This window comes from Panthera leo, chromosome B4 (genome assembly GCF_018350215.1).
Source record: "Panthera leo isolate Ple1 chromosome B4, P.leo_Ple1_pat1.1, whole genome shotgun sequence".
Classification (NCBI taxonomy): Eukaryota; Metazoa; Chordata; class Mammalia; order Carnivora; family Felidae; genus Panthera; species Panthera leo.
The window spans coordinates 42500060-42509938 of NC_056685.1; the positions used below are offsets into that span (position 1 = coordinate 42500060).

At 43.5% G+C, this 9879-nt stretch overlaps 1 pseudogene; it reads left to right on the forward strand.

Moving 5' to 3' along the window:
* The first annotated feature begins 2628 nt into the window (after positions 1-2628).
* Positions 2629-8864, forward strand: LOC122225338 (annotated as a pseudogene).
* The last annotated feature ends 1015 nt before the right edge of the window (positions 8865-9879 follow it).

Genomic DNA, 9879 nt, shown 5'->3' on the forward strand with positions numbered 1-9879 from the left:
AGACTAGAGGGCAGGGGAGAGTCAATTCTTCCAGATTGGTTTCTGAAGCAGAATTATCTCTGGATATTTGCTTTACAAATGATGTAGATTTGATACGGTGCTGGCAAAATCTATAAACACAACATGGAATACTCATTGTGCATTCTTGCATTTTCTATTTTAAAATCCTACTTTTCAGTGTATAGACTATACACAAGATTTTCTCCAACAAGTGTAAATGTTTTAAATCTTTATGACTTGACAATGAAGGTGCTGGGGAAAAAAAAATTCTGTTGTGGTTGTTTTGATGTTCTACTCCTTTGAGGGCAATGTAAAACGTGCTTTTGTAAGTAATTTATGGACACAGTCTTTGAAAACTGAAATTCACTCAATTAGTTAATATTTATTGAAGGCCTATTATGAGAAAGCATAAGACTGAGCTTTGAAGGGGAACAATGATTTCACATGACAGTTCTTCAAGGAATTCATACTTTTGTTCAAAGCTTCAAAAGTAGATAATACTTGGGGCGCCTGGGTGGCTCAGTCGGTTAAGCGTCCAACTTCAGCTCAGGTCACGATCTCACGGTCCGTGAGTTCAAGCCCCGCGTCGGGCTCTGGGCCAATGGCTCAGAGCCTGGAGCCTGCTTCCGATTCTGCGTCTCCCTCTCTCTCTGCCTCTCCCCTGTTCATGCTCTGTCTCTCTCTGTCTCAAAAATAAATAAATGTTAAAAAAAATTTAAAAAAAAAAGTAGATAATACTTAAATGACAATATAAAAGAGTTGTAGGAACCTTAGCCCTACGTTTCTCAAAATGACATGCATATTTGGAGATAGGCCTATCCCAAGCAGCTCCACACTGTCAGCACAGAGCCTGCCTCGGGGCTTGATCTCCTGAACCGTGAGATCATGACCTGAGCCAGGATCAGGAGTTGGACAGTCAACTGACTGAGCCATGCAGACGCCCTAGCATTTTTATCTTAAAAATTATTTAGAGTAGAATATAACATGCACGTTCATTTCCCTCACGTTTGTGGCTTTTCCCTATTGTCCTCTCCCACCCCCATGTAAAAAGTAAAAGTGCTCAAAACATGGACGATTTCAAAGATTATTATGCTCCCTTGTATGTAGAGTAAGCCCACACGTGGCAGGCATACAAGTGTGGTTGCTAATATAGGACCATGGAAGTGTTAAGAATAAAACATAGATTCTAGGGATATTTCAGGCGAACACAGGTTGTTTGGGATTATATCCTCAGATGCTCAGCATTTATTTTACTGTCTTACAGGATATTTGAATGGGGGACAAATTTGAGACACGACGGTTCTGTAATTCTCTATAGAAAGCACGGATCCTAAAGTACCCCAAATGCTTATATAATTCCAGTAACAGGATGTGCATCACCTACTTAATGCCATGGGCTCAGATAGAATATGAAAGCATGGTACTTGGAATATATGGAATAATCCTGATGAAAACTTTTCATCCTCTCTCCAGGTAACAGAAACCACATGAGCAAAGGACTGTGTGATGTGTTTGATAGGTTTTAGCAACAATGAGTAGCTTAGGTTAGTTTGGTTTGCATGATGGCTCATAAGAAAACAATGATGATAGAGAAAACTGAGATGTAATTCATATTTCATTTAAGCTTTTTATTAAGGAAACTTTTTGAACAAAGTCGAGAGTCTTGCACAACGGCTGTAAATAAAAAGCTATTGAAGGGGATGCCTGGGTAGCTCAGTCGGTTGAGCGTCCAACGCTCAGGTCATTTGGCCTGGGGTTGAGGGATCGAGCCCCATGTTGGGCTCCACAATGAGCGTGAAGCCTGCTTAATTAAGATTCCCTCTCTCTGGGCGCCTGGGTGTCTCAGTCGGTTAAGTGACCGGCTCAGGTCATCTCACGGTTCGTGGGTTCGAGCCCCGCATCGGACTCTGTGCTGAACGCTTGCTGGGAGCCTGGGGCCAGCTTCAGATTCTGTGTCTCCTTCTGTCTGCCCCTCCCCGGCTTGTGCCCTGTCTCACTCTGTCTCTCAAAAATAAGTAAATGTAAAAAAGATTAAAAAAAAAAAAAAAGATTCCCTCTCTCTGCCCCTCTCCCTTGTTTCTCTAAAATTAAAAAAAAAGTGTAGGGGCACCAGGGTGTCTCAGTCAGCTAAGCGTCTGACTCCAGCTCAGGTCGTGATCTCACAGTCGGTGAGTTCGAGCCCTGTGTCGGGGTCTGTGCTGACAGCTCGGAGCGTGGAGCCTGCTTCACATTCTGGGTCTCCGTCTCTGCTCCTTCCCCACTTGCTCTCTGTCTCTCTCTCTCCCTCTCAAAAAAAATTAACATTAAAAAAATTTTTTTTCTTAATTTTTAAAAAGCTATTGAAGAAGTGTGATTTGTCCAGCATACCGAGAGTAACATTTTTTTTTTCCCCCAGAAAGCCGTTTTCCCTGTTTTTCTTTTAAAGGAAGGAAAATTACTCTCTTATAATTACAATAGCATTTTTCATTCCCAGGCATTTGGAGTTAGTGTGATTAAAAAGCCAATTTTGTGGGGTTTCATCATGCTGTTTTTAAAACTTGTTTTCCTTATTAGCTACCTGCTCCCTTCACCAGCTTCTCTTGAAAAACCACAGGACAACCTGGTCAGTTTATTTTTAACGAACACAATATGACTTGGAAATTGTACCTCTCATGGCTGTGTGAAGTTTTGGACATCTGGACTTCACCACTGCTGATTTTCAGCATGGTTAGCCCAAGGTGAGGTTTCATTCTGGCCAGCGTGTGAGGCCAGCAGGCCCCCTGGGGATCTTCCAGGGCATACATTCCCGGGTCTGAGGGCCAAGATGCTCAGATAATGACTCCCCAGGCCACTATTTTTGGACACCAGGTAGATTGTTCAATATGATACTTTCTTGTTTTTGAAAAAGCCCAAAAAAGGGATCCGTGTGGGTGAAAGTGCGGTTTTTGGAGTGCTTCAACTTCTGCATTTCCTGATTTTTGTTTTTCTCAGTTGGCGGCCAGACACATCACTGAATTTCTCTGGGGTATGAAGCAGAGGGAAGGACCTTTAAACACATACAGGAATTACTCACTCAGCTTCTGCCGCGCAGCTGCCCAGGACTCACTGAGGTTGAGAGAACAAAAAAACAAGTATTCGTCAAAAGCCTGAGGGCTGGGCAGAGGGCTGAAGAAAAAGAGCTATTTTTGCTGGGAAAAATGGCTAAAGAAGCTTCATTGATCATGCACATAATGAAAAATAGCATAGAGCAGTGGGAAAAGTTAGGTTTTGAAAGCAAGTACGTTAAGACCCGAATCGTCACTATTTCCTAGCAAGGTGTCTGACTGTGTTTCAGTTTCCCCACGTGTGAAGTGTGAACAAAAAAATAGTAGTCATCGCTGTCCTTCACTGTGCGTGCAGCTCATACCAGGTTCTGTGCTGAGCGTGTTGCGTGAATTATCTTATTTATAGCCGAGAAGTAGGGACTGTTATCCCAGTTTTCAGACAGGCACACTGAGGCTCACAGCTGGCTGGAATTTTAAAGATGATACAAGCAAGGGGCTCTGCATGTGGCCTAGTGCATGGAACATAGTCTGTACGGAACTGGCTTTATTAAAGATTATCTTACAAAACTAATACGTTTAGAAGGCCAGCCACTTCAAAACTATCAATTGTGATCCTCAGCACGTCATGGGAGCTCATGGTTTTGTGATTGGTAATTAAATGTGAGTGAGGAGTTTGGAGGTTCTCACACTTCAGTGTGAGTGAGTGTAGAAAACTGCACATTCCAGTGTTTAATCCCTCAAGAGTTTATTCAGTGAGTCTGGAATCCAGCCCAGGTTCTCTGCCTTTCTGACAAGCGGCCATTCATTCCAAAGCAGGTGGTCTGTTGGGAACCTGGCTTTGAAAAATATTGCCCTAGAAGAGCTCACATCTCTCCCAGCTCCGAAATTCTGTGTTTGTACGACTTCTGTCTAAAATTCTGGGTGTGTATGACCTCATATAGTTTTGAAAAATTGGTGTGTGTTTGCTTCATTGCTTTTTAGTCCATTGAAATGCCAGGGAAAATTAGAGATGCTCTAAATAACAGAGATCTGTTTTCTTTTTGTGGGTAGGTGCATACCAAAGACCAAATCCCATGTTATTTGTTTGCTCAGTGATGTAATCTAAGGAATGATGATTCCAATCTTGACAAAATAGCTCTGAAAGGGATAAGAGACAGTTTGTAAAGAAAGTGTAGCATTATAGGGACAATATGTTATCTGTAGAATTGTCATTCTGTTTCTCTCTAAATAGTCCCTGACAGTTGAAATCAAATTACCGTCTATGCTATGGGAGTCCTGGCACCATACTGGCAAATTCTTCCTCTTCTTTTGTAGGGTCTTTGCTGATCATTGCCTTTTCTTCTCAATAATTGTTCTGTCTCCAGTAATTAAATCACAACCCCCTTGATTTAATTAAACTCGGTAGGGTTGATGAGATTTGAGAAACTACTTGATATCAGCAACTCCAAATTCTGTGGCCTGGTTTCCTCCTCCCCCATTACCCCCACATCTTTTCTCTTCCTCCACTCACCCATACGTTGGCTGAAAGTACCAACAAAGATCTCTTCCCTTTACCAGGGGAACTGGGAGATACTACATCAGCAGTATTAGAAAAAAAAAACACCACCAACCCATTCAATACACTCAATACTTGGTTAATTTATTCACCATGGTCCTGCCTCCCACACATCCTGGTTACTTTAGACCTCCATCCACAGGCTCCATAGAGGAGGTATGGCTATAGCATAAAAAGAAGAAAAGTCCTGGGGTGACTGGATGGCTCGGGTGGTTAAGTGTCCGACTTTGGCTCAGGTCATGATCTCACAGTTCATGGGTTTGAGCCCCACGTGAGCTCTGTGCTATCGGCCCAGAGCCTGGAGCCTGCTCTTGATTCTGTGTCTCCCTCTCGTCCTGCCCCTCGCCAGCTTGCGCCGTATCTCTTTCTGTCTCTCAAAAATAAATGAACATTAAAAAAAGTAAAGTCCAAGGGCTCCCTGTTGAGACGGTTATCTTGAATAAGCTCTGTAATTAGCTGTTTATGCCCCGTATAGATAATCTTTCTTTGTAATTTCTTTTCTTTTTTCTTTCTTTCTTTTTTCTCTTTTTCTTTCTTCCTGTCTTTGAGAGAGAGAGGACGCAAGTGAGCGAGGGGCAGAGAGGGAGGGAAAGAGAGAATCCCATGAGGGAGAGGGAGAGAAGCGGGGCTCAAGCTCACCCGAAGCGGGGCTCGAACTCATGAACTGTGAGATCATGACCTAAGCCTAAGTCAAATGCTTAACCAACTGAGCAGATTGGTGCTTGCTCAGCGGCTAGAAGGAAGAGGAATAGGAAGTAACTGCATAATGGATATGGAGTTCTCTTCTGCAGCGATAATATTTTATTACTGGATATATATAATGTATGTACTGAATGTCACTGAATTGTACTTTTTAGTATCTTTTTAATAAGTTTATTTATTTATTTAGAGACAGAGAGACATGGGAGGGGCAGAGAGAGAGAAAGAGAATCCAAAGCAAGCTCTGCATATTCATCACAGAGCCCCATGTGGGGCACAGACTGTGAGATCATGACCTGAGCCGAAAACCAAGAGTCGACTTAACCAACTAAGCCCCCAGGCATCCCTGTACTCTTAAAAAAAAAAAAAAGTTTGTTGAAGTAAGCTCTACACCCAATGTGGAGCTTGAACTAAAGACCCGGAGGTCAAGAGTCACACGCTCCTCTGACTGAGCCAGCCAGGCACCCCTGAATCGTCCTCTTTAAAATAGTTTTATGTTATGCGAATTTCACCTCATTTGAAAAAAAAAAATTGTGGATTAATTCAGAGACTGAAGGGACTAAACAGCCAGGAAATGGATGAGAATGATGACACGGCTATTCTCTCTTCCTGCATGCCGTTAGCCATTAGTATGTATAAGCAGAGGAGAGAGTCCATAAGTAAGGGAAGTAAAGGGACAGAGGAGACGAATAGTAGTGGGTATAGGAGGGAAGAACTCAGGTGTAAATGCCAAGTTCATTTGACCAACACTTAGGGAGCCGGTGCTAATGGGAAAGTGAAGGCCGTGGGCATGACTGCACAGAATTAAGTGCCCGTAGTTTCTGAACAGGAGGAAACACAATACATTTGCAGTATAAATTAAAGCATTGTTTTATCTCTAATCAGAAATGAAATCTGAAAAAAGAAAACAAAATGTATGCCATTGTATGTGGCAAAAGTGGTTATTCAAAGCAGAAAGAAACGAGTTGAGTAACCAAGAAGCAACTCTGATCTTATTGAGGGCAGAGGGCATGGCTTACTCAACTTTGGATCCCCAGCACTGTGCCAGGCACTGATAGTCAAAAGTTCTCAATGTTTCAGGTCTTTTAACCATCTGATGCACTTAATCTTACAATGATCCAGGGTTTGGTGTCATTGAGTTCTCCCTCGCCCCCCTTTTAAATAAAGTTAGCAACCATTTATTTATATTTTAGAGAGAGAGAGAGAGAGAGAGCTCGTGAACAATGTGGGGGCTTGATCCCAAGACACGATCATGACATGAGCCAAAATCAAGAGTCTCAGTGACTGAGCTACCCAGGTACCCCCGGGGTTCTCCTTTTCCAGATGAGGAAACTGAAAGGTGACAGTCATCATGGCAGAGTTAGGATTTGTACCCCCATGGTCTAGCTCCAGAGTTGGTGTTCTGAAACACTTGTTATATTTCCTGATGGCATTAAAAATATAATAATAAAAACAATGATTAAAAGACTGGTCGGCAAACATATGGATTCTCTTGTATCCCTCTTAGAAGAGGAAAAACTATGAACCTCTTTGGCATTTCCCCCCTTCTCTCTTCTGGCCAGACTCATAGCTCTCAAGAACTGTCTGTATGCAAACAATTCCCAAGTAACCTAGTTCCTGAGTAGTGAATGGCAGTGTGTGAAAGCAAGCGACACCTTCTTTCAGCCTCTACGTTGAATAAGGGAGCACACATCATATTCCTCAGCAGGCAAAATAACGTTCTGCACCCTGAGATACACAAAAGAAATTTGCAGCGTTGTACCATCTAGTTCTATTGTCTAAAATAAATACAGCCTTCAGTCTCCTGTAAATGACTGGCCTCTAGCAACAGCAGTTGTATCCCTATCTTTGGCAAAGGTGACGTCTGAAGGTAGCCTTTGAGAATATGGTAATCATGTTTTTTAAAATTGTGGATTTTCCACCGGGAACAGACTGTTAGTAAATTTTAGTTACCTCAGGAGTCTGTTTTCTTTTTTGAAATATACTGTATTTTTTATGCATGCTTTTTAAAAAAAATATTTTTAATGTTTTCTTTATTTTTGAGAGAGACAGAGAGAGAGTGTGAGCAGGGGACGGGCAGAGAGAGAGAGGGAGCCGCAGAATCCGAGGCAGGCTCCAGGCTCTGAGCTGTCAGCACAGAGCCCGATGTGGGGCTCGAACTCACGAACCATAAGATCATGACCTGAGCTGAAGTCAGACGCCCAACCGACAGAGCCACCCAGGTGCCCCCGCCAGTTTTTTTTTTTAAGTCTAGACTCTTACACAAACCTTTGGCAGGCCAAATATTTCTGATTTCTAAACACCTTTGTCTCTGAATCTTCTTTTTGCAGTGGAACAAACATGAACCTAAGTTTTAGAATGTGTAAGTTCAGCTGTGGTTCCGTGACACTAAATATTAGGGAGTTTGCAGAACTCAAACTTGGCTTCTCAAAATCTTGTTTCCAGTCAGCAATGGAATCATAGGAGCAATGATCCCTTTACATATCCACCTCTTGGGGTCTGCTTTCAGAATGAAATATGATCTTCGAAAAGGAAGGAAGAAAGAAAACCTGATAAGAAAAATTTAAAGTTAATCGTAGGGGGCACCTGGGTGGCTCAGTTGGTTAAGCATCTGACTTTGGCTCAGGTCATGATCTCAGGGTTCGTGAGTTTGAGCCCCACATCTGGCTCCATGCTGACAGCTCAGAGCCTGGAGCCTGCTTTGGATTCTGTCTCCCTCTTTCTCTGCCCTTCCCCTACTTGTGCTCTCTCTCTCTCTCTCTCTCTGTCTCAAAAATAACCAGTAAAAAAATTTTTTTTTAATTTTATTTTTAACGTTTATTTATTTTTGAGACAGAGAGACACAGAGCATGAACGGGGCAGGGTCAGAGAGAGGGAGACACAGAATCCGAAACAGGCTCCAGGCTCTGAGCCGTCAGCACAGAGCCCGACGCGGGGCTCGAACTCATGGACCACGAGATCGTGACCTGAGCCGAAGTCGGACGCTTAACGGACTGAGCCACCCAGGCGCCCCCCAAAAATTTTTTTTAAATAAATAAAGTTAAATTTAGTCTGGGGGGGATTGTTGCGGTCAAAGGTCGCATCCTGCGAATTGCCATCTGCCACAAGGTCGGGAAACCTGAGCGCAAGGAACACAAGCATCTGCCGGAGGCTGGGCGAGCTGAATAGGTTTCTGGTCAGATGAGGCAATTACACCTTCAACAGAGTTGTAATGAACAGGTTTGTGTCGCACCAACCAGTCGCCTCAGTCCTTCCCAGACCATTGGAAATTGAACCTTCCTGGCCGAGATGACAAAACAGCTGTGGTTGTAGGGACAATAACGGATGACGTGCATGTCCCCAAGGTAGTGCGCGCGTACAGCTGCCCCTGAGGCCCTGTCCTCAAGGCCGGGGCAAGATCCTCACCTTCGACCAGTTGGCCCCGGACTCCCCCAAGGGCTGTGGCGCCGTCCTGGAAAGGGCCAAGAGGTGTACAGGCATTTGGGCAAGGTCTTGCCAACCCAACACAGCCACACCAAACCCAAAGTGCATTCCAAGGGCGGAATGTGCCAGAGACGGAGGGGCCTGCCAAGGGATACAAAAACTAACCCCAGATCGCACGGACTTATTAAAGAAGATTTTGGTGGGGTGCCTGGGTGTCTCAGTCGGTTAAGCGTCCGACTTCAGCTCAGGTCAAGATCTCGTGGTTCGTGAGTTCGAGCCCCGCGTCGGGCTCTGGGCTGATGGCTCAGAGCCTGGAGCCTGCTTCAGATTCTGTGTCTCCCTCTCTCTCTGCCCCTCCCCCGTTCATGCTCTGTCTCTCTCTGTCTCAAAAATAAATAAACGTTAAAAAAAAATAAAAGAAGATTTTGGATGCTGAAAAAATTTAAAGTTAGAAACTGTAAACTGTAGAGAAACTGGCATTGGTGATATTAAACACCCTTTGCAGGCTTCCCCACCCTCCTGCTCAGTGGTGAGTCAGCATGGGTTATCTCATTATGTTACAAGGAAAAGAACAGAAGAGTCACCCTGGTCAAGAACAGTTAGGAAGACAGCAGTGCATTTAAGCGGAAAAAATCGTATTGTTTTCTTAAATATGTAATATTACAGGTGCTAAACATTTTGAATACATGACCTTGTTAATTCTCAGAACCACTCGTAAGGTAGATGTACTCCCATAAATTTACAGTAGAGAAGCCATTCACTCAGAAACACACACACAGTGAGTGCTACATCAGAACTGGCCCTGAAACAAACACGGATTCTTTTATGTTAAAACGAACAAGATGGGGGCTCCTGGGCAGCTCAGTTGGTTGAGCTCCTGAATCTTGGTTTCCACTCAGGTCATGATCTCAATGGTTGGTGAGATCTGCCCCTGGTGGCACTAACATCATGAAGCCTGCTTGGGATTCTCTCTCCCTCTCTCTCTGCTCTTCCCCTGTGTGCACATGCTCTCTCTCTCCAAAGAAATAAGTAAACCTTAAGAAAAGAAAATGAACAAGAATATATAAGTATATATTATTATACCTAGAACCATGTTGATTTGAGTGTAGATGACCCATGCATAGATGATATATATATTTTTTTAATGTTTATTTTTGAGAGGGAGAGAGAGAGAGAGAG